Below are 23,008 nucleotides of genomic sequence, written 5' to 3' on the forward strand. Positions count from 1 at the left end.
ACTATTATCAGTGCATGCCTAATGATTTTAACCGGTCCATTTTCCATTGTATTGATAACCTTTCCGTAAAGCTTACATAAACATGCTTTAAAATAATAGTTGGAAATAAATGTAATGAAGGCATATTTCATATTTAGTAGTGCTTCAGTTAATGGTATATAAAATCCAGTTTTCCTAGGATGTAATGATTCAGATATTGTTAAGTTAGTAATGCAGAAAAGGGAAATCAGCATTTTTTTTATGAAGTACTGCGATGCGAAATATGCTGGAGCTATATAAATAAATGGTAATAATAATATTAATATACTTTTTTTTCACATTTTCCTGACATTTACATTGTTGGCAATTGTATAAAGATAACATGCATTTTTAGATAGCTTCAAGAAAAGGCTCTGTTTTAAATGCAATTTATATTATGCTAATATTAATATATATTTTTTTTTTAGTAACTGAATATGTATATGTACTTATGAAAAAGTTTGAGATTAAAGAGCAGAAATGCATAGTTAAACCAAACTTCTTTGTTCTCTAATGGGTTTGAAAATTGCAGAAAAAATGTTGGAGTTAATCTTTGTTATTTTTCTTTAAAAAAAAATCTATATTCATTTATATTGTTTGTTTCTGATAAGTAGAAACTGTTTTTACTGCTTTGGACTTTTATCAGCTGTATTAAAAGGCTCAATAATCTGTCTCAGCTCAGGGTTAAGTGATGGAATTCATTTAAATGCCCCAGAAGTAATCATCCACAAAGAGTACATTATTTCTCTTTTATGAATTTTCAAACCTAATACTGATGGGTAGAATGCAATTAAAACTAATCAATATGTAATTTAGGTGGGCTGACATGTTTTCAAATCCTTAGAATATAGATTCTTTCAATATTGTAGGAGCTTAGTGGAAAGCTCAGCAAATACACAAATGTTACATTTAGTACAGTAAACAATTAATATATTTAATCTGGAGGTTGGCATATTAATTAAAATTCCCTACTGGGAAATATGTAAATAATTCACTTTTATTAAAAGTGTGAATAATTAACTCATAGTGCCTATATAATGTAGTTGCAAAAAAGATACGGTATATAGGATTCGTGATATAATTTGGCAGACAAAGTACATGGGGATTTAACTATAAGAAATAAGAAAGTGAAGAGAGCGGGGAATAGCGAGAAAATTTTAACTATGTGTAATATCTATCTATCATCTATCTCTATCTTATATATATATCATCTGTCTGCCTATCTCTCTACTAGTCTATCCATATATATTTCTATATAATATCTATAAGTAAAGTTAATATCAGTGATTGAGAAAAACCAAAAAGTGTATGTATTGTACTGATTTTTTTAAGCTTTATACATGGTTTTGTTTTCACATGCATCACATAAGTTCAACACATTTCAAAATCTGTAAAAACTTTAGACTTCAGACTATGGCACATACAGGCAGAATATGGCACACAGGGAGCAATCGGCTGGCAGAGTATGGCACACCCAAGGAGAAGAGGCAGGCAGAGTATGGCACACCCAAGGAGAAGAGGCAGGTAGAGTATGGCTCACACAGAGAGCATAGGGCAGCTAGAGTATAGCACACACGGGCAGAGTATGGAACACAGGGAGCATTTGGCAGGTAGAGTATGGCACACCCAAGGATAAGAGGCAGGCAGAGTATGGCACACACAGGGAGCATAGGGCAGGCAGAATATGGTACGCACAGGGAGCATAGGGAAGGCAGAGTATGGCACATACGGGGAGCATAGGGAAAACAGAACAGAGCAGGAGACCGCTCTAAAATGTACCACATACAGTGACACAGTGCTGGTGCCCCTTCAGCATTTTGTATGAGGTGTGAATAGGTGAACAATGTGGGCAGTTTCAGTCTGGGTCTGAGGTATGAACTGTACTGGCCTGGTGTGAACAAGGGTGTCAACAATAGAGGTGTTACAGGTGTGAACAACATGGGGGATTACATGTGTGAACAATGCAGGGGCCAGTCAATCTCTGTAGTGATACCCTTTAAAGATTATACATGGTAAACAGACACAGCAGGCAGGCTTTCATCTGGGGGGCCACACAGCCACACAAAGGGGGGGGGTCAGGGGCCACCAGTTAGAAAGCACTGGCCTAGCTTATTAGCCAAACTTTTTTCCACTATGCTTAATCGTAGATAAAAAAGGCACCCACATGGCCAGTTTCTTTTGAACAGCTCCTTACTAGGGATGTGTGGGACACCCACAGGACCCGCAGGTTTACCAAGGTTCGGCTGACCTTGGCTATAATTTGAAGATCGGGTTGAGCTCTTCTGCCTGCTCTCCCCACCCATGACCTTACACTGCTGGCATCCTGCTTCAAATTTTATAGGTTCATGCCAGCCCCTTTTGTGACATCACCAAGGTTGGACTGGCCCGGTGGAACACCAGCAAAAAACCCAGTGGGACCACTGACGCAGACCCAAACCCCACCGGTGCTTACCCAGGCCACTGATCTATCTCTCCCAATGCTAGAAGGGTCTGGGGACGTGGGCCTCTGGTAAGCAACCCAGGTGGGGCCTGCAAACGCCAGTCCGACCCTGGATGACATCAGAAGGGCGGGTCATGCAGGTATATAAATAAAGGGGAAGAGCAGGGGTCTAGGCTTAGGGAACTGTCAGAAACCATTAGAAATAATGAAAAGTCTGCATATTTTTTAATTGATGTATATTGCAAAGTTGTTTGAAATTATGCTCAAAAAAGCTTATGTTATGTTTTTGTGAAGTTCCCCTTTAATGGTGTATATGTTATCTGCTATGAAAATGAATCCTGAATGGTATCATCCACAGCTAACCAACACGACCCACAGCAGCTTTACAACTGAACCAAATACTAACTGAAAGGACTGATTCGAGTTCTTTAAGTGCTGTCATCTAAAGTCATAGGAAGAGATAGTTAAGAATATTTTATGTCCTGTGACATGGTATGCTATATAGGGTGGCAGATATGAACAACTTTCCTACTGAAAGGGCCAAATGATATAGCTGATTATATTATATATAATTACACATCCTAAGCATCCATATACTGCTTTTGTGTGTCACACCAGGGAACCTATATCACCCTCATCTAGGTAGGTGTGTCCATGTACAGTATACTTCTCCTGCATGTATGGCAACAGTAATGCTATCTCCTAAAGCAATATTAATGTTGCTGTCTCTCAGGGGTCCTGTGTTTGCTCACATAACCACCTAATATAAAAGGAAACACTGTTTCTTTATCTTAAATGTTTCTAAATGTAATTGGCCCTAAAGCGAAAGGTGAACAATGCTCCAATGCCTTATTCTGAATAAACAGAAATTGTAAATTATATTGCTGTTTGTCATGCCTTGATTGTATTTTTTTTGGCTTGTGGAGTATAAAAAATTAATTGTCTGGGCCTTTAACTACTACTAAAATGAACACTCACAGTAGATCTCACTGATTTCCTTTGTTTTATGTTTTATTTAATAATTCACCCCAGGATGTAACCAATTGGATCTTACAAACTAATCTCTCTTTCAGTCAGATAAATGCACAAACACTTGGATCAAGTTTTAGCAGATGACAATAAATATTATCAGAATGTTTTTGGATTGTGACTGTACACCCATTTCCAAACACACGCAACTGGAGCATATACATACTTCATGCAAATAGCTTATGGGTAAACCTAGGGGAATCACAGGGCAGCGGGGCCACCAATATGCCACCCATGTGAACAAAAAGCATGGATTTAATTAAAGCATATAAGAACTCAGCAACAGTTTTTAATTTATGATTTACAGGCAACAATTATACTTTGAATTACGAGAAATCTGGTTTTACAGCTGAGTTTAGGAATATATAGTTAATCTGCTGTGAATCAATAATATATTGCTATTTATTACTATGGAATATGTCCTGGTCCTCATTTCTTTGCAACTGATGCGGCATTAGTAACACCTTTGTGGATGGTTATGCCAAAGCAATAAACAGTTGTGCCTTTGTTTTCTTGTGAATTAATGTGAATAAATTGCAAGGTGCAGTGCACATTATACAGTGTGCAGATTTGTGTTTTGCAGGTATGGGACCTGTTAACTGGAATTCTTGGATGTTATCCATAATTCTTTGGTTTCATGATAGATTTTTCCCTAATTTGGATTGTCATACCTTAAATCTACTAGAAAATCATGTAAGCATTAAAGGGATACTGTCATGGGAAAAATTTTTTTTTTCAAAATGAATCAGTTAATAGTGCTGCTCCAGCAGAATGCTGCACTGAATCCATTTCTCAAAAGAGCAAACAGATTTTTTATATTCAATTTTGAAATCTGACATGGGGCTAGACATATTGTCAATTTCCCAGCTGCCCCAAGTCATGTGACTTGTGCTCTGATAAACTTCAATCACTCTTTACTGCTGTACTGCAAGTCGGAGTGATATCACCCCCCTCCCTTTTCCCCTCTAGCAGCCAAACAAAAGAACAATGGGAAGGTAACCAGATAGCAGCTCCCTAACAGATAATAGCTGCTTGGTAGATCTAAGAACAGCACTCAATAGTAAAAACCCATGTCCCACTGAGACACATTCAGTTACATTGAGAAGGAAAAACAGCAGCCTGCCAGAAAGCATTTCTCTCCTAAAGTGCAGGCACAAGTCACATGACCAGGGGCAGTTGGGAAATTGACAAAATGTCTAGCCCCATGTCAAATTTCAAAATTGAATATAAAAAGATCTGTTTGCTCTTTTGAGAAAAGGATTTCAGTGCAGAATTCTGCTGGAGCAGCACTATTAACTGATTCATTTTGAAAAAATGTTTTTTTCCCATGACAGTATCCCTTTAATTTAACCAAATAGGCTGGGTTTGCTTCCAATAAGGATTCATTATATCTTAGTTTCAAGAACAGGATACTTTTTATTATTACAGAGAAAAGGAAATCTGGGAAATCTGGGTTATCTGGATAAAATTGATAAAGTCAAACATCCCTGGAATATTTTTAATGCATGGTTTTTAATATATGAATGGGGCTTACAGGTAAAGGAGGTTGGGGACCCTAAGCCATACCTCTTTGATAATGCAGACATGCTATTGGATAGATAGAAGGTAGAAGATTTATTCAATTTACCTTTAGTAGTTGCATTGAACTACTGTACCTTTTTTCAGGTAGAGACAAATACATGAAACTACATGAAAGGCAATGTGATATGTAATACTCAATGTAATATTTATGCATCCCTGATAAAATCAGTATTCATTATTCCAGTCATTCATTCAAAGTTAAAACGCCACCTTATAAAGTCATGCTGTTGTTATGGATAGCATCTAAAAATGTGTTGTTTATGACTTTTATCCAGTAAATATTGTGGGTGCCATGAAGCTGAATTGGGATAAGAATATTTATTTAACAATTATATTATATATTTATTTGCCATTACCATCATTAGCTGTCAAATCATGATTTATATTGCGATTTAAATCATGATTTATAAGAACTGAGTTCATATTTTTATTTTAGTATCCGGGAAGGACATTTCTGTTGAGGAAATGCTGTATAAGAAGAGCACAGAAAAGCAACTTGCTGTAGTATAAAGTTGCTTGTATTAATAATGCTGCCCAGATTCACATAGCGCATTTGGAAGTGCCTGAAGTGATATGAATTAAAAGCCTTATTGGGAGCTATTTGCTGGTCACTGGAACAGAAATGACAAAGGATTCTGTCCATTGTTTTTCCAATACTGTGTTCAATAGTAATAGGAAATTGATGGTGTAACTGTGCTATCACGGTGAGAAAACTTATGATGCGAACAATAGCAGAGCCAATAAAAGGCCTTTTGATTTTCCATGTGTCAAACTGTTTAATATTAGTGTATTTCTAGGTCAATGAAGGGTTAATGTGCCATCATAAATCATATCTAAACAAGAGCCCTAAGCTGCTTTTGTCTAAATAGTATCCTGCTAAGGTCAGAAAGCACAAAAAAGAAAAATGCAATGGTTGGTTTCTGAAGTCATCCAGAGACTGCATTAATTTTGCTGCCCCAAAACTGACATTGACATAGCATTCTAAAGAGGGTGAATAATAGGTGAATTAGAAATTAATGATTCTTCTGCTATGTAAATGGCAATTAAAGGACATGGTATGCTTCAGGCAGTGTCCTTAAACTCTTCTCCGTTCGTTTAGAATTAAATTCATAGCATATGTATAAAAGCAGAAATGCATCTTGCTTTAATTAAAAATCCAGGAATGTCTATAGCAGCCACTTCATACTCTTTCTATTGCAGGATTTTCGCTGATAGCAATATGCATTGTTGTTAATCTTGTAATATGAATAAATAATGAACACACAAACAAACTGCAAAGCAACACATTATGCCATCAACATAAAGCAGCACTAAAACTCAATAATTTACATTGATTTTAATTTTGTTCATCAAAGTAGAACAGCAACAGAGCTGCAGCCATAAGCAAATCTGTCCTTGCTAAAAAGGTTTGGAGAATCTTACATTATATGGTGTGTACATGTTTTATGGTGTGTACATGGTATTATATATATATATATATATATATATATATACAAAGAGCAAAAAAAGCCAGCACAGCTCGTTTAAAAAGTCTTGTTGCCTGGGTGCTAACAGCAAAATAGTAATGTATATCTGGAAACAGGCGAGCACACACAGGTCTTAATTGAAAAACAAAAGGTGTTTATTAAACAAAAAACTGACGTTTCGGCTAGCACTCTAGCCTTTCTCACTTTGAGAAAGGCTAGAGTGCTAGCCGAAACGTCAGTTTTTTGTTTAATAAACACCTTTTGTTTTTCAATTAAGACCTGTGTGTGCTCGCCTGTTTCCAGATATATATATATATATATATATATATATAATATCAGACAGTGCCTGCACTCGGTCATAGACGAAGCCAGAGGTGCACGACCAAGTTTGTAGCAATATTGAAAAGAAGGTCAGCACACTCTGTATGTTCAAGGTGAAAAAGTGTTGATTTATTCACACATCATCCTATATCATCCTATATATATATATATATATATATATATATATATATATATATATATATATATATATATATATATATAGTGAATAAAGTACCCCCTTTTGTAAAATATAAGGATATTATAAGTTACCGAGGAGGCCGAAGGCCGAGTGTTTTTATACAGGTCATGGAACTCCGAGGTAACTTCTAATATCCTCATATTTTACAACTGGGGGTACTTTATTTATTATAATACACAAATTTCAATGAGTCATGTGACAGAAATTACATCAGAACTCACCGTTTATAACTGATGACATCAGAACTCACCGTTTATAAGGATATAATTTACAGGATATTCTTGGCTTTTGTGTATTATATACACACACACACACACACACACATGGGGACCTTCCCCATAGGCTAACATTGACTTCGGTAGGTTTTACCTGCCGAAGTAGGGGGTCGAAGTTTTTTTTAAAGGGAAAGTACTTCGACAATCGAATGGTCGAATAGTCGAACGATTTTTCGTTCGATTCGTTCGATTTCGTTCGTATTCGAACGAATTTAACCAATTCGATGGTCGAAGTACCAAAAAAATACTTCTAAATTCGAATTTTTTTCATTCGAATCCTTCACTCGAGCTTAGTGAATCTGCCCCATAATATAAGAAAGCACAAGGCCCAGGCCAAGGAACTATGAGATGATTTCTAATCCCCCATTAAAGTACAACAAAAGTCATAATTATTGGTTGGTACCCTACTAACCAAAATTCTACTTTGGCTGGTACTGCTCCCAGATATTCTGGGTTACTGATTTTAATCAAGGGGGGGGTGTAAAATATTGGCACTTCCCAATGATTTTGACTTCTGTTTTCCTTTCAATTTTCCTATGATAAATCCATGTTTCCTTTATACTACGGAAGAGCACTGGGGCCAGCAAAAAAGAAATAAATAAAAAATCTGATGAATTATGTCTTTTAAAACTCATAATTATGATTTTTAATCTAATAATTATGACTATTAATCTCATAATTATGACTTTAAATCTCATAATTATGACTTTAAAAAATCTAAATTATGACTTTTATTCTCATAACTATGACTTTTAAACTCATAATTATGACTTTAAATCTCCTAATTATGACTTTTAATCTCATAATTATGATTTTTAATCTCATAATTATGGCTTTAAAAAGTCATAATAATGACTTTTAAACTCATAATTATGACTTTAAAAAGTTGAAATTATGACTTTTATTCTCATAACTATGACTTTTAAACTCATAATTATTTTTAATCTCATAACTATGACTTTTAAACTCATAATTTTAAAAGTCAAAATTTTGACATTTTAAAATCATAAATATAAGTTTAAAAGTCATAATTATGAGTTTTAAAGTTATAATTTTAACTTTTTAAAGTCATAATTATGAGATTAAAAGTCATAATTTCAATTTTTTAAAGTCATCGGTATGAGATTAAAAATCATATTTTCGACTTTTTAAAGTCATAATTATGACTTTTTAAAGTCATAATTATGAGATTTAAATTTATAATTATGAGATTTGCGAGAAGCTTACACTGCAAATAATTCTCTCTACAATATAAAATTTAATTCCTGAACCAGCAAGTGTATATTTTTTAGTTGTAATATTGGTATGTAGGCAGCCGTCTCAGGTAATTTTGCCTGGTCATGTGCTTTCAGAAGGAACCAGCACTTTAGGATGGAACTGCTTTCTGGCAGACTGTTGTTTCCCCTACTCAATGTAACTGAATGTGTCTCAGTGAGACCTGGGTTTTACTATTGAGTGCTGTTCTTAGATCTACCAGGCAGCTGTTATCTTGTGTTAAGGTGCTGCTATCTGGTTACCTTCCCATTGTTCTGTTGTTAGGCTGCTGGAGGGGAAGGGAGGGTGCAATATCACTCCAAATTGCAGTACAGCAGGAAAGAGTGACTGAAGTTTATCAGAGCACAAGTCACATGACTGGGGCAGCTGGAAAACAATATGTCTAGCCCCATGTCATATTTCAAAATTAAAAATTAAAAAAAATATGTTTGCTTTTTTGAGAAATGAATTGCAGTGCAGAATTCTGCTGGAGCAGCACCATTAACTGATGTGTTTTGAAAAAAAAAATATTTTACATGCCACCCGCCTCTCAGACCCCTGACAGCATCTTCATTTGATTGCTCAACTTTCAGCACCAGCCATCCTGGGTGGCCTTCTCTTAGAGCAACAAATGTACAACTAGATTCCTATTGCATAATGAAGTTAGGCCAACATTAGGCCAAAAGGAAAAGGAAAAGCCAACAATAATGGCACCCTACCTGATAGATCAATGGGAATTACCGTAGATCTCATATTTATTTTCTTTATTTTACTTATTTCCTTTTTACAATAGCTTTAAAGGACATGTAAACCCCCCCACACACACACAAACACACAAAATTGAATCAGTGAACTGACTCTTTGAAATCTTTACACACCTGCCATTCTGGTTGTTCATGCATTCTTGGTTGCATGAACTTTACAAAGCACATATGTTGTTTGCAGATAACTCACTGATGGGAGGGAAAATGGTGAAAAGGGTGAAAGCTGCTATTTGTTTTCAGAAAATGTGATGGTGCTGGCGAACAGAGGGGATATTTGCAGTACAAATTATGTCTTTTGGGTGGGGGAGATGTGCCTAACTTTTATACTGTGTGCATAAGTAGCTCTATATAAATAAAATAAACATGCATACATACAAATTTTATTTGGTCTCTTATTACATTTTATATTACATCTCATTTTGTTTTCTTTTACCATGAACTTTGCATTGTATTCAGCAAAACTGAAGTGACTGGTATAGTGATACTAGGCGCAAGTATAGAAGACTATTAAGCATGCACTTTATATTTTCTCTGTTGAGACCAGCTCCAATTATTTATAAAAATGCACATTTGTATCTGAGTTATAAGACCATATAAAATGCTAAGACTTTGGTTACATATCTGCAGTCATATCCCCGGTACTGCTATGTATGTTCTGGAGTTGCTAGCAATTTGTCTCTTACTCATTGGTCACTATTGTAAGAAACTGAAAAAACAGATTTAGTACGCTTAATGAGATTTACAAAATGTCAGCTATATGAAGTATCAATCCCTGGGGTATTATTGAATGGAATAAAAATGACTTCCCTCACTCAGCCTAAATAATTAAGGCAAGGAAATAATTAAAAAGAATAAAATAGGAATTTGATTTTTAATGTTTTTGTTTATAGTACAGTATTTTAAATAGGTTGCAAGACAAAATACACATAGCAAGTTAAAAAATGTAAAAAAAAAAATTTCTTTCAGGTCAGTTTAAAAAAAATGTTTAACAAGCCATTTAAAATATACTGCCCAAATAAATTAAACTAATTTGTCATTTCAAATGTGTAAATTACTGCAATATCTGGAGCAACACATAAAACAAATTGACTTCTAGGAAAAGAACACTACATTGACAGACTCGCCAATGAGTAATCTTCTATCATTTAAGGAAGGTTGAGTCTTGATGAGGAGGTTTCTTATCAGATTTCGTAGGAAAAAGCACTTTTTAGTAATGTTTATTAAAAAATAAAAAAGTAGAGTAAAATGTTTCTGGAATATATAATGTCATATAGATGAAAAGAAGTACGTTAAACATTTTGGAAAAATTAAAAGACTCTCTTTGAGGTCTCATATACCCTGATTAACAAGTGAGAAAATTATGCTTTGCAGTAAAAGCTCCATACAGTAAATGGTTGAATTTAGTAGTAAAGGAATATTTTGCATTTATAAACATTACTAATATTGCTCACTTATTTAGCTGCTCTGAAGGCTGCAATACCTAAAAGGTTATAATGTGATTAAAGTATTTTCTGTACTTTTTATAAAATGAAAGCTGTTTGAAAACGGTGAACAAAATGTGTCTGACATACTGTATTGGGCTGGTGATGTATGAAGTAATACACGTAATTTTTGGCATGCAATGTGCATCCATTTGCATATCTGTTTATTTAATCAAACACAATCTTTGCATTTGAATCTGTTTAAAATAAGAACTTACTCATCCCTAATAGAAATATGCAGTCTTAAAAATTTGCAGTGGTTATTTGTAGAGGTATGAGAATGTTAAACTAGTGCTCATTTGTCCCTTTCTACACTTCTGGCTCTGACTCTTGAAACATTGTTGCATTATCCAACTCTCCTCTAGTCCACACTCTTGCGAATAATCCAAGAATCATCCCTATGCTCGTAACAGCTGTCTGATGTTCCTGCACCGAAGCCACTGCATTGGCCTAGGGGTAGGCACGGGGAGCGTATGTTGGTGCCAAAACACTTTTGGTGCTCAAATATTTTGGTGCTGAAATCTGCTCCCTGTGCCTGCACTTGAACTGATTCCGTGACTCTGGGTGCAGACACATCAGAGAGCTGTTAGGAGGATAGGGGCTGATTATCGACCTGCATTCATCCACAAGTTGAGGATCCACCTGGTGTGTCTTTATTCTTAACGAGCCAGAACAAACAATGCTTATAATATAATGATTCCAGCAAAGACTGCTCTCAATTGCTGATATGTTAAAACCACTCTAGTTATTCCTCAGCATCATGTCCATACATGGTTTCAGCTTCAACTAGAAGATTCCCCTGTAGTTTCTGGAGATTGATTTGTCAGCTTTCTTGGTACTGTGATGGCCGTATTACATTGCTCGACCAACTTTTTATTCCTCCAGATCTTCATGATCATCTTGTGAAAGTTCTGTCACCTCCATACTTGATGAGCTGGAGATTCCATCCTGTCCATGAAATTTATAGCTTTTCGTCTTGCTGATGACCTCCATGGTTTCCTCCTTCACTCTTTCTTTCTCCTCCTGCTCAGTTTTATTTTTCTAACTATCTTTGAAGTGTTCTTCCTCCAGGTTTCCCCTATTCAGCAATTCATTGAAATACTTAGCCCATCTCCTAAGTAACCTTTGCTGGTCCTTTATAAGATCACCTATATCGTTCCAACACATGTTGATTTGCGAAATGAAATACTCTTTTAATATCTTTGATGTTCCTGAAAAGTATAAAGTATAAAAGTGCCTATCACATGGTTGATCTGATTCTTTGTGGCTCCACATGGTGTCATCCACAGCACTTTGTGGATTAACTTGGTAAAAAGCATGCTCCTAATTGTTATGTTCTTGCAGACGGTAAAGTTGAAAGCTGAACTCCATTGTCATTGCTTGTCCTCGCTAAAATGTATTTGACTTGAATGCTTCCGTCTTCTCCACTTTGATATTCATGTTATGCATAACGGTGAAAGATCATCCAGTTTTTCATAGAAATTGTTCTTATTAAAGTCGTTAGCCTCCTTAGTTGGCACATACTAACAGATTGAACACCTAAACTTTCATGTTGAGGATAATAGATGCCCCAGACAAGACAAGAGGTGCTATGCACTCATCCATAAGAAATATGCTGAGGATATTAAGGCATTTTTTGCATGTAGCTACCGAAAATACATTTATCATAGGGACGAAGTTTTAACTGCAACTTGCATTTCCAGGTTAAAACTCCCAAAAATGGTTGCCTTTTTTATAGTTCCCCACTGCAATGGCCTGACTATTGTTGGGAGTTATGAGAGCTACAACATGGAGCTGCCTTCTGCTCCTGTGTAAACTATAGCAAAAAAGCGAAAGTGGTGCTCATCACTATATTTTAAACCGTTAGTTGGGGGTGCAACAATTTGGAAAGCAAGTTGCTGGTAAAACTGAGACACGTTTTGCTTTGCCTGTGCTCTGGTTTTGCTCTGGCTTGCTGCCAAATGATAATTTTTTTTTAAAAAAAAAAAATTCAGATTTCAGAAAAAAAAATTCTCTCCGAAAACACAACATTTTCAGATTATTAAACAAAAACTCCATCTTTATTGGATTATCCAGCGCAGATCATAATATCAAAAAACAACTTAAGGGACATCTGCCATTGACTTCTACATGACCTCAACAGGTTTGAAATGCAGCAATTTCAGATTAGACATTTTAGCATCTTTGGGGTATGATAAACCTAAAAACCACGAGTAGAAAAAAATTGAGGTTTCATAAATGGGCCCCTAAGTTTGCCCAGGTGCGTTAAACCATAGATTTTTGCCACCACTGGTAACTTCTGGGGCTCTGATGCCTGAGGCAAAATTTTCACCTTGCCTCAAGGCAGAAACCCAACTGTAGTAGTGCAGAAACTCTGTGTGACTTACTTTATGTGTAGTTTTCTCTAAATGTAGATCTCTGTTACATAAAACTGTCTTTCTCATATTGGCCATTGTAGTATTGTCCGTAAAGGTTCTCCAATATGATACAATCATGTTACACAGCTATAGATTATTTTGGGCACCAATGATTCTTGAATTGCTGCATTGCTGAACTGGATATTTAGGAAATTAACATCTTACTTACTGTACAAAAATGGACTTCAATAGTTTCCAGGCTCATCACATGTAAAGTCAACACATTGTGACGCCTTCATATCTTGATTTTATCCACAAAGGTCCAGCCCAAGAAAGCTCAATGGTGCCTTTTTGGGATTCTCCACTACCCCTCATACTGATACTGGAGCTTGTTAAGGGGTTTCTAATAAATAGAAAAATAACAGTATCATTTCTACAACATGAAAGATATAAAATGGCAATGGGGAAAAGTATGATGTGTGTAACATTGATCTTATTGTCTTCTTTTTTATTTTTTACATTCAGATTTATATCAAACAGGCTATGGAATTACTAAATTATCTCATGAAATGGTTATGTAAACATCCAATTAATGGTATTGGATGTCTTCTTTTAGATTGAAAATGTTTGGTTTTAATAAAAAACTGGATGGGGATAAAATGACCAGAACAGTATTTTTCTTCTGTTTTTTTTTTAAACCAGCATTACTGTATCTCAGCAGCACTAACAATAAATACATGGCTAAAATGTCAAAAGGAGGATGTGCTACCAATATCTTAAAAAATGAAAGGTGATAAGTTAGAAATGTCAGGTAATTGGCAGCTAGATAGAAAGTTACACTATGTCCTCGGTGAAGAAAATTAACCAGCAGCTGCTAGCAGAGGCCCCAAGGTCATCTGAATGTCAGAATCAACTAAGGGCCAATCATTCAGAAGGATTCTCTGCTGATATTTGCCCTCGCTGGTCATTTTCAGATCTCTGAGGAACTGCCCTGCACTACTGCCAACATGTGTTCATTTCTAAAAATTACACAGATTGTGATTTATTACCCATCACACAGCAAAAAATCCATTGTGAATTAAATCACCCCTTTGTTTAAATTGCTAGTCTGTAATACGTATCATATCATCATAAATGACATTGAAGTTATAATCTACAGTACTCTGCTTCAGACACTGATAAGACTCCACCAAGGGACGATCAATACTTACTATTCATTTTTGAAATTATCTTCACATTGATCCCTGAACAAGCGCCAGAAACACAGCGGCACAGTGGCTTTAATACTATAATTATATAAAGGTTTACAGGCTCATCCTCCTAGCCAATAAAAGCTGTCAGCTGGCAGGGACAGTTACAATCCCATAATCCATCAAAATGCTGTTCTCTGACCTATGTGCTTCTGGGCTTTTGGTATTCCTCGATAAACGTGCTTACAGAGGAGAGAAAAGCAACAAATGCTAGGAAAACAGAGCCTCAGATTCATATTACTGATTAGGAAAACATGTCCCCTCTACTGCTCTAGCTTTATCACGGCACTGAGAAGGACATTTTCATGTTAGTAACTCAAGGGAACTGTCTTAAAAAAAAGTACCAACTTTGCTTTCACAGCGGTGTGACTTTGAACCAAATTATAAAGTTATCTCTCAGGACCAGCAGTGACTCACAGGAGTCAGAAGAAGCATTTTAACAAAGAGCTGGAATGGCATTGCAAATAAAGGGAATTAGAATGAAAACAATGCAGACAAATATGATAAAAAAAATATATATATTTATATATATATATATCTACAGTATGCGCCTGTGTGAATCCCTCTCTAATATTCGTATAAAAGACACATTGTAACACAAGAATTTACCATATACTAATCAGTAGGAGGTGACCCTTAGCAAAACTGGGGAAGTGCCTCCCTTAAATTACATTCATACTGACACATATATGTAAAAAAAAGGCATTATAGGGTACCTACTGTATTTCCTAAAAAGTGTTCCCCTAATAGAAACAGGTTAATAGAACCTGCACTCTGGTTGGAGGTGACCAGTGGCATAGCTCGATGCTACTGGGCCACACAGCAAAATAATTTTAGGGCCCCCAAAAAATTGTCCTGTTTTACCAATATATATTAAATTGACTTATTAATTAGGGCCTCAAGGGTCCTCCTATACCTCCTTGCCCCCTGAAGGGTTTGTTTCTTCTGTAGTTATGCCCCTTCCTTCCACTCGCAGGGGACATTAAAAATCAGAGTAAAACTATATTAATATGTAATTCAAGTGAGGGAAACAGTTTATGTTTTAAGTTTGCCCATGCGCCACCCAGTGAGGTTTGCTTTTATAGGGGCCAAGTAAATACTGCCTGCAGGTTGGTGTGTGTTACTGCAACTGGGCAAACTGAGTGGGATTTTATTCTTATTAGATTAGAATTATGTAAATGGGAACTAGTAGGGACCTTGAAAAATCTGGCATAAAAGTGCAACAAAACTAATGAAAGCAGATATCTTATTTTTATATGTTACTGAACTTTTGCACCTGTCTGAAAAGAGGACATCTGAGATGACATCTGTTGCATTGTGCGGTTCCTGTTACAGCTCATTGATAGCACATGAATAAACTGGCTGCCCAACATGCAGCGTCACACCTGTGTTTGGCAGTTCAGCATGGTGCAGTGGGTGCAAGCCTCATATGGAAGAATGGGCTTTGTAGACTCATGTGTTCCCTCATGCAACTGGAGCTGCCAACATAATCAATGATTGACTGATCAGTAGCCAATATTGATCTGTGTAATTACAGATATCATATTTATGAAATATGTGCAGTATTACCAATATATATCATTATAATATTAACCCCATGCTATGAAATATAAAGATATTCGAAGCCATCTGTTTTTATCTGGATGTAGAACTCCATAGCGACTTCATAGGCCATCTCCCATAAGCAAATAATTGTAAGTTTTTCTCTGGAAGAATAAAACAGTACCTTGTAACTAAGCTGCATGAATCCTTCTTGGGGGTAAAACAGTTCTATTGGGTTTATTTAATATTTAAGTGGTGATCCAAATTACAGAAACATCGCTTCTCAGGAAAAGGTCCCAAGTGTTCTGGATGATATATCCTATACATTATATACATGAAACATATTACTTTAACACATGTTTTGTGCAAAATGAGCGATGTTTCATCTTTGCTAGGAGATTCCACAAGGATATACATATACAGTGGTGTGAAAAACTATTTGCCCCCTTCCTGATTTCTTATTCTTTGCATGTTTGTCACACTTAAATGTTTCTGCTCATCAAAAACCGTTAACTATTAGTCAAAGATAACATAATTGAACACAAAATGCAGTTTTTAAATGAAGGTTTACGTTATTAAGGGAGAAAAAAAACTCCAAATCTACATGGGCCTGTGTGAAAAAGTGATTGCCCCCCTTGTTAAAAAATAACTTAACTGTGGTTTATCACACCTGAGTTAAATTTCAAAGGTTATAAAGCCATTTCTAAAGCTTTGGGACTCCAGCGAACCACAGTGAGAGTCATTATCCACAAATGGCAAAAACATGGAACAGTGGTGAACCTTCCCAGGAGTGGCCGGCCGACCAAAATGACCCCAAGAGCGCAGAGACAACTCATCCGAGAGGCCACAAAAGACCCCAGGACAACATCTAAAGAACTGCAGGCCTCACTTGCCTCAATTAAGGTCAGTGTTCACGACTCCACCATAAGAAAGAGACTGGGCAAAAACGGCCTGCATGGCAGATTTCCAAGGCACAAACCACTTTTAAGCAAAAAGAACATTAAGGCTCGTCTCAATTTTGATTGCCAAGACTTTTGGGAAAATACCTTGTGGACCGACGAGACAAAAGTTGAACTTTTTGGAAGGTGCGCATCCCGTTACATCTGGCGTAAAAGTAACACAGCATTTCAGAAAAAGAACATCATACCAACAGTAAAATATGGTGGTGGTAGTGTGATGGTCTGGGGTTGTTTTGCTGCTTCAGGACCTGGAAGACTTGCTGTGATAGATGGAACCATGAATTCTACTGTCTACCAAAAAATCCTGAAGGAGAATGTCCGGCCATCTGTTCGTCAACTCAAGCTGAAGCGATCTTGGGTGCTGAAGCAGGACAATGACCCAAAACACACCAGCAAATCCACCTCTGAATGGCTGAAGAAAAACAAAATGAAGACTTTGGAGTGGCCTAGTCAAAGTCCTGACCTGAATCCTATTGAGATGTTGTGGCATGACCTTAAAAAGGCGGTTCATGCTAGAAAACCCTCAAATAAAGCTGAATTACAACAATTCTGCAAAGATGAGTGGGCCAAAATTCCTCCAGAGCGCTGTAAAAGACTCGTTGCAAGTTATCGCAAACGCTTGATTGCAGTTATTGCTGCTAAGGGTGGCCCAACCAGTTATTAGGTTCAGGTGGCAATTACTTTTTCACACAGGTTTGGATTTCTTTTCTCCCTAAATAATAAAAACCCTCATTTAAAAACTGCATTTTGTGTTTACTTGTGTTATCTTTGACTAATAGTTAAATGTGTTTGATGATCAGAAACATTTTGTGTGACAAACATGCAAAAGAATAAGAAATCAGGAAGGGGGCAAATAGTTTTTCACACCACTGTATATAGTAGGGAAAATAAGCATTGAACATGTCAATGGTTTTCTCAGTAAAGATATTTCTAATGGGGCTATTGACATGAAATTTACACCAGATGTTGGTAACAACCCAAGTAATCCACACATACAAAGAAATTAAAACAAATAAATCCATAAATAAAGTTATGTGGAATGAAGTGGAATACAGTAAGTATTGAAAAGCCTTTGTTGGTAATAACAGCTTCAATATGCCTTCTATATAGAGAAATTAGTCGTATGCATTGCTCAGGTGTGCTTTTGGCCCATTACTTGAACGTTCTGGAGGCCTCTTCTATAAACTCTTATCTTCAGTTCTTTCTATAGATTTACAATTGGATTCAAGACAGGTGGTTGACTGGGCAATTCAAGCAGCTTTATTTTCTTTCTCTGAAACCAATTGAGAGTTTCCTTGGCTGTGTGTTTGGGATCATTGTCTTGCTAAAATGTCCACCCTGGTTTCATCTTCAGCATCCTGGTAGAGGGCAGCAGATTCTTATCAAGAATGTCCCAGTACATTTCTCCATTCATCCTTCCTTAAATTATATGAAGTCTGCCAGTACCATATGCTGAAAAACAGCCCCACACCATGATGTTCCACCTCCAAACTTCACTGTTGGTATGGTGCAAAGGGTTCAATTTTGGTCTCAACTTACCAAATCATATTCTCCCAGCATTTCATTGGATTGTCCAAATATTGTGCAACAAACTTTAAACAAGCTTCAATTAAGATTTTTCTTTAGCTATGGAGTCTTGCATGGTGAGGGTGCATAGAGGTCATATTGATTGAGTGTATTACTTATTTTTTTCTTTTAAACAACTGTAGCTGCAAACAACAAGCTTTCTGCGAGTGATCCTTGGCTCTTGGACAGCCCTTCTGATTATTCAGAAATCTTGTGAGGAGCACCTGGTTGTGGCCCATTTAGAGTGAAATAATGTTCTTTCCACTTCCGGGTTATGGCCCCAACAATGCTCACTGGAACAGTCAAAAGCTAAAAAATACGTCTGTAACTAATGGCATCAGTATGTTTTGTAACCATAAGGTTGTGAAGTTCTTGAGAGAGCTCTTTGCTTTTGCCCATCATGAGATGCTTCTTGTGTGATACCTTGGTAATGAGAAACCTTTTTATAGGCCATACCTAAAGGCTAAACCAGCTGATATTAATTTGCAATGATACGGGGCAAGATTGCTTTATAAATACTGACAGATTTCAGCAGGTTTCTTGGCTTTCCATGCCTTTGTGGACCTCCTTTTCTTAATGTGTTAAATACGTATTCCCTGTGTCATTCCACTTTATTACACATAACTTAATTTATGGATTTATTTGTTTTGATTTCTTTGTATGTGTGAATTACTTGGGTTGTTTCTGACATCTGGTATAAATTTCATGTCAATAGACCCATTAGAAATACATTTACTGAGAAAACTGTTGACATGCTCAATACTTATTTTCACTGCTGTCTACCGTACATACATGAACTAGCCATTTGAGATGAGGAGAGAAAACTTTTCACTGTTGTGCAGATAATTATTTGTATTTTATCTATATGAAAAAAATGAATTATTAAATAAATAGTTTGGGCATAATACAAAGACAGCACTAATGTTGCAATTGCTTCATCAAGTTTTTATTTAATTGCTTTCAAAATTCAACAATAGAAAAGTAGTGGACTGTGGAAGAACAACGGCAACAGAAATAAAAGACGGTGTTTCCATTATCTCTCTTCCATGAAGGTTACCGACCTATGACAGTTGGAGCAGAAAAAGCACTGTGAGGGAAGTGCAATTGAATCTTTACACAAATAAAAGAAAAGTATCACAATGCCAGCATAATGAAGAATCTTTTAGAAAAAAAAAAGAACTCTGTCCCTGAGGAAATTCTTCATTCCAATTCTTAAAATGTTCAAATGCATTCACACTATGAAGTCCACTCGGTGAGTTGACACACGTATTAATAGTATTTTGGTTGGGATTGTGTACATGTGATTGCAGAGTGCAGCTCTAACTCAAATGTCTGCTCCATCCATTACTATTCTATGTAAGTATTTCTCAACCATTGTTTGCCAAAATAGCTGCAATGATTGAAATCGGGTTGTATTTTATACCTGCTTTTATAACAAGAGTTTTCACTGTTTCTTTAGTTTGAGGAACACACAGCAGTTATACACAGACCTGTGTTAAGAGTATTGCAATCCATGGGGCAGTTGATCCTTACTGTGAATGTATATTCTGGCACATACTGTAAAACATAGGATATTGCTTTTGCTCATGCGATGATGTGCCAGGAAATTAAAAACAAAAGAGTTGCTTCAAAATACAGGTTTAGAATCTTGTCTTTGTAAATTAAAAAAGTACATACAGATACTATGGATCACTTTATGCAATTTAGCCATATGCTTTCTCTTATCTACTAGGGACATCTTTGGAATTACAGATCTTCATTTCTAAAAGGCTGTGTTTGCCTTAGGCTAGCACATCACCCCAAAACTTATGGGTATAAAAATATACCTAGTATTCTAGATGTAAACTGCTGTTTTGTAAGTGTAGGTATGTGTAATAGTTAATAATTTTCCTCTTGGCAGGAAGTTACATACGGTTAATTGGTATTCCTCCATTGCCTTATGGATATTATTCTGCCCCATAGCTGATAAAAGGGAATATATTTCCATGTTCTCTGCTCTTTGCATTTCACCTGTGTAACAGGTGGGAACCCTGACTGTCCAGGTTGTCAAGGTCAAGGTTGAAGTAGACATTGTGAATGGATTAAGGTGAGTATCAGGACCCTGTAAATAAGGATTCATTAATAATAAATAATGCCCTTTAAATGAACAACTCTGTTAAGGGGTTCAGCAGAAACATTGCTCCTAGATCTTGTATCCTTTACACCCACTTCTAGAAAGGCCTCAATGAACCCCTCAAGGACCTGTGTATGCAGAATGGTTCCTGATCCTATTCCTAGAAAGGAACCTATGCAGCTTATGGCCACCAGGCGTACCCCTGAAGAGAAAACTGGAGAAAGTCTGCTGGCTTGTGCATGTATTATGGGTTGAATGGACACTTCATGGGAATCTATTCTATGTGTAGTGAATTCTCTCTCTAACAGTTTCTGTAATGGTGTCAACTTCTTTCTTTTCAGCTCTTTTTGCATGTCTAATTTTATTAAAGCTTACATTAATCCTGTTTCTTTCCCCAATGCTTGTCCTGAATTTAATTTTTATATATATAGACAATTTACAACTGTAAATTGTTGGTAGGAATGGCATCTCTGTTCTGTTGTAAGCATTCTTACTAATGAAAAGAATCTCAGAATTTGTGAACTCACATCAGTTGGTTTCTAAGAATATCAAGGCTGACACCTTATCCAGGTCTTGTGTCTCTGAAGAAACCATTGCATCATCTACTGCCCTATCATTCCCCTGGAACAGATTGTTGCACTTATGGTTGTTTCTATCATTAGGCCAATAAGACTTATCCACCAGCTCAATGTCCTCCTAAAAAGAACTTTGTTCTGCAACCTATGCACATCCATTCATTTAGAATTTACACATAATGACTTTAAACATGACTCCATGGACCTATCCCATTTTTTGTGTCTATAGACTTAATGCTCCTTACCTCTGCTTTAATCAAGGTTGGTGTCCCTGCTAACAACTCTGTGGTTTGTGAGCTCAAAGTTATTTCGTTCTGTGTCCAACAAGCCCTGAAAAAAACTTATCCACCAGCTCAATGTCCTCCTAAAAATAACTTTGTTCTGCAACCTATGCACATCCATTCATTTAGAATTTACACATAATGACTTTTAACATGACTCCATGGACCTATCCCATTTTTTGTGTCTATAGACTTAATGCTCCTTACCTCTGCTTTAATCAAGGTTGGTGTCCCTGCTAACAACTCTGTGGTTTGTGAGCTCAAAGTTATTTGGTCCTGTGTCCAACAAGCCCTGAAAAATGACCAATGTCATCATCCTAGTCCTTTTTTTCAGACTGGGGACTTAGTATGACGCTCCATCAGGAACATTTGCTCCATCTTTTTGGGACTTAGAAAAAATGTAAACTTTTTTTTGAGGAAGTCCTATCTACTCTATTGTACTTTGCCTGTTCTGAGGTGTCGAAGGCAAGTCTGGCGCAAGAGGTAACATTCAGGAAAATCCGCATATTAGTGAATTAGCGTAGTTACATCCATTCGCCAATGCGAAAATTCGCCTGTCATTAGAGTGCGAAGTTGCACCAGTATCAGGCTTTATGCGGATCGATTTGTAGTAGAGGGCTCACAAGCAGCTTCCACCAGCGACAGACTAACCTGAAGGTGAAACAGGAAGAATGCACTGTGAAAAGAGGCCGGAGAGTCCGGACGAAGTAACAAGGGTGTGAAGGCCGAGGTCAAACAGGTCCGGGTCAGAGGCAGGCAGCTCAGATTCATAAACTGAGTCAGGCCGAGGTCAGATGCAGGCAGATTAGGTTCGTAGTCAATATCAGGCCGAGGTCGGGTGCAGGCAGAGTTCAAGCGAGTCAGGAATCAACAACAGGAGATCAAATATATAATGCTGGAGTCTCTTGGAAATGAACTAAGATAACCTAGCAATTTGTTTGTATGTCAACTGAGTTGATATAGGCCTAGCGTGAACTCGCATGCGCAGAAACGCAGGGCGCCGCAACGCACGCACGAACGTACGCACGCGCACCAAGGCGCACGCTCGCGCACAGGGCGCGCTTTCGCCGGTGACTGCGACCAACTACTTGCCTGCAGGGACGGACAGGGCAAGACATCCCTTCCACACAATGGTGAGTAGCCTTGCAACCATAGTCTATTTTGTTTGCTAGCGTAATTATGGCAGCGCCCGTTAGTAAATCGGCGAAGTGGCAAAATGAAGTAACGCTGACAATTTTCAACAGCTTTAGCCACTTCGCCCTTTAGTAAATTTCCCCCATACACACTTTCGTCAGGATGTGCTGTGCTATCACATGCTGTGTCGTCACAAACTGTGGTGGGATAATTCTCTGTGCCCAGCCCCTTTTCGCCTCCCTTTGCATTCTGAATTTCCACCCTGCCAGTGTACACTTGCCCAACCTGACTTATGGTTACTCAGATCCTGCTGAAGGCTCTTTTATTGAGTATTTATCTGGTTGCTGACTCCTGTCTGTTTATTGACCTTGATCTAGCTGCCTGTCTTGACCTCCAGTCTGCT

Source organism: Xenopus laevis, chromosome 6L, assembly GCF_017654675.1.
Source record: "Xenopus laevis strain J_2021 chromosome 6L, Xenopus_laevis_v10.1, whole genome shotgun sequence".
NCBI lineage: Eukaryota > Metazoa > Chordata > Amphibia > Anura > Pipidae > Xenopus > Xenopus laevis.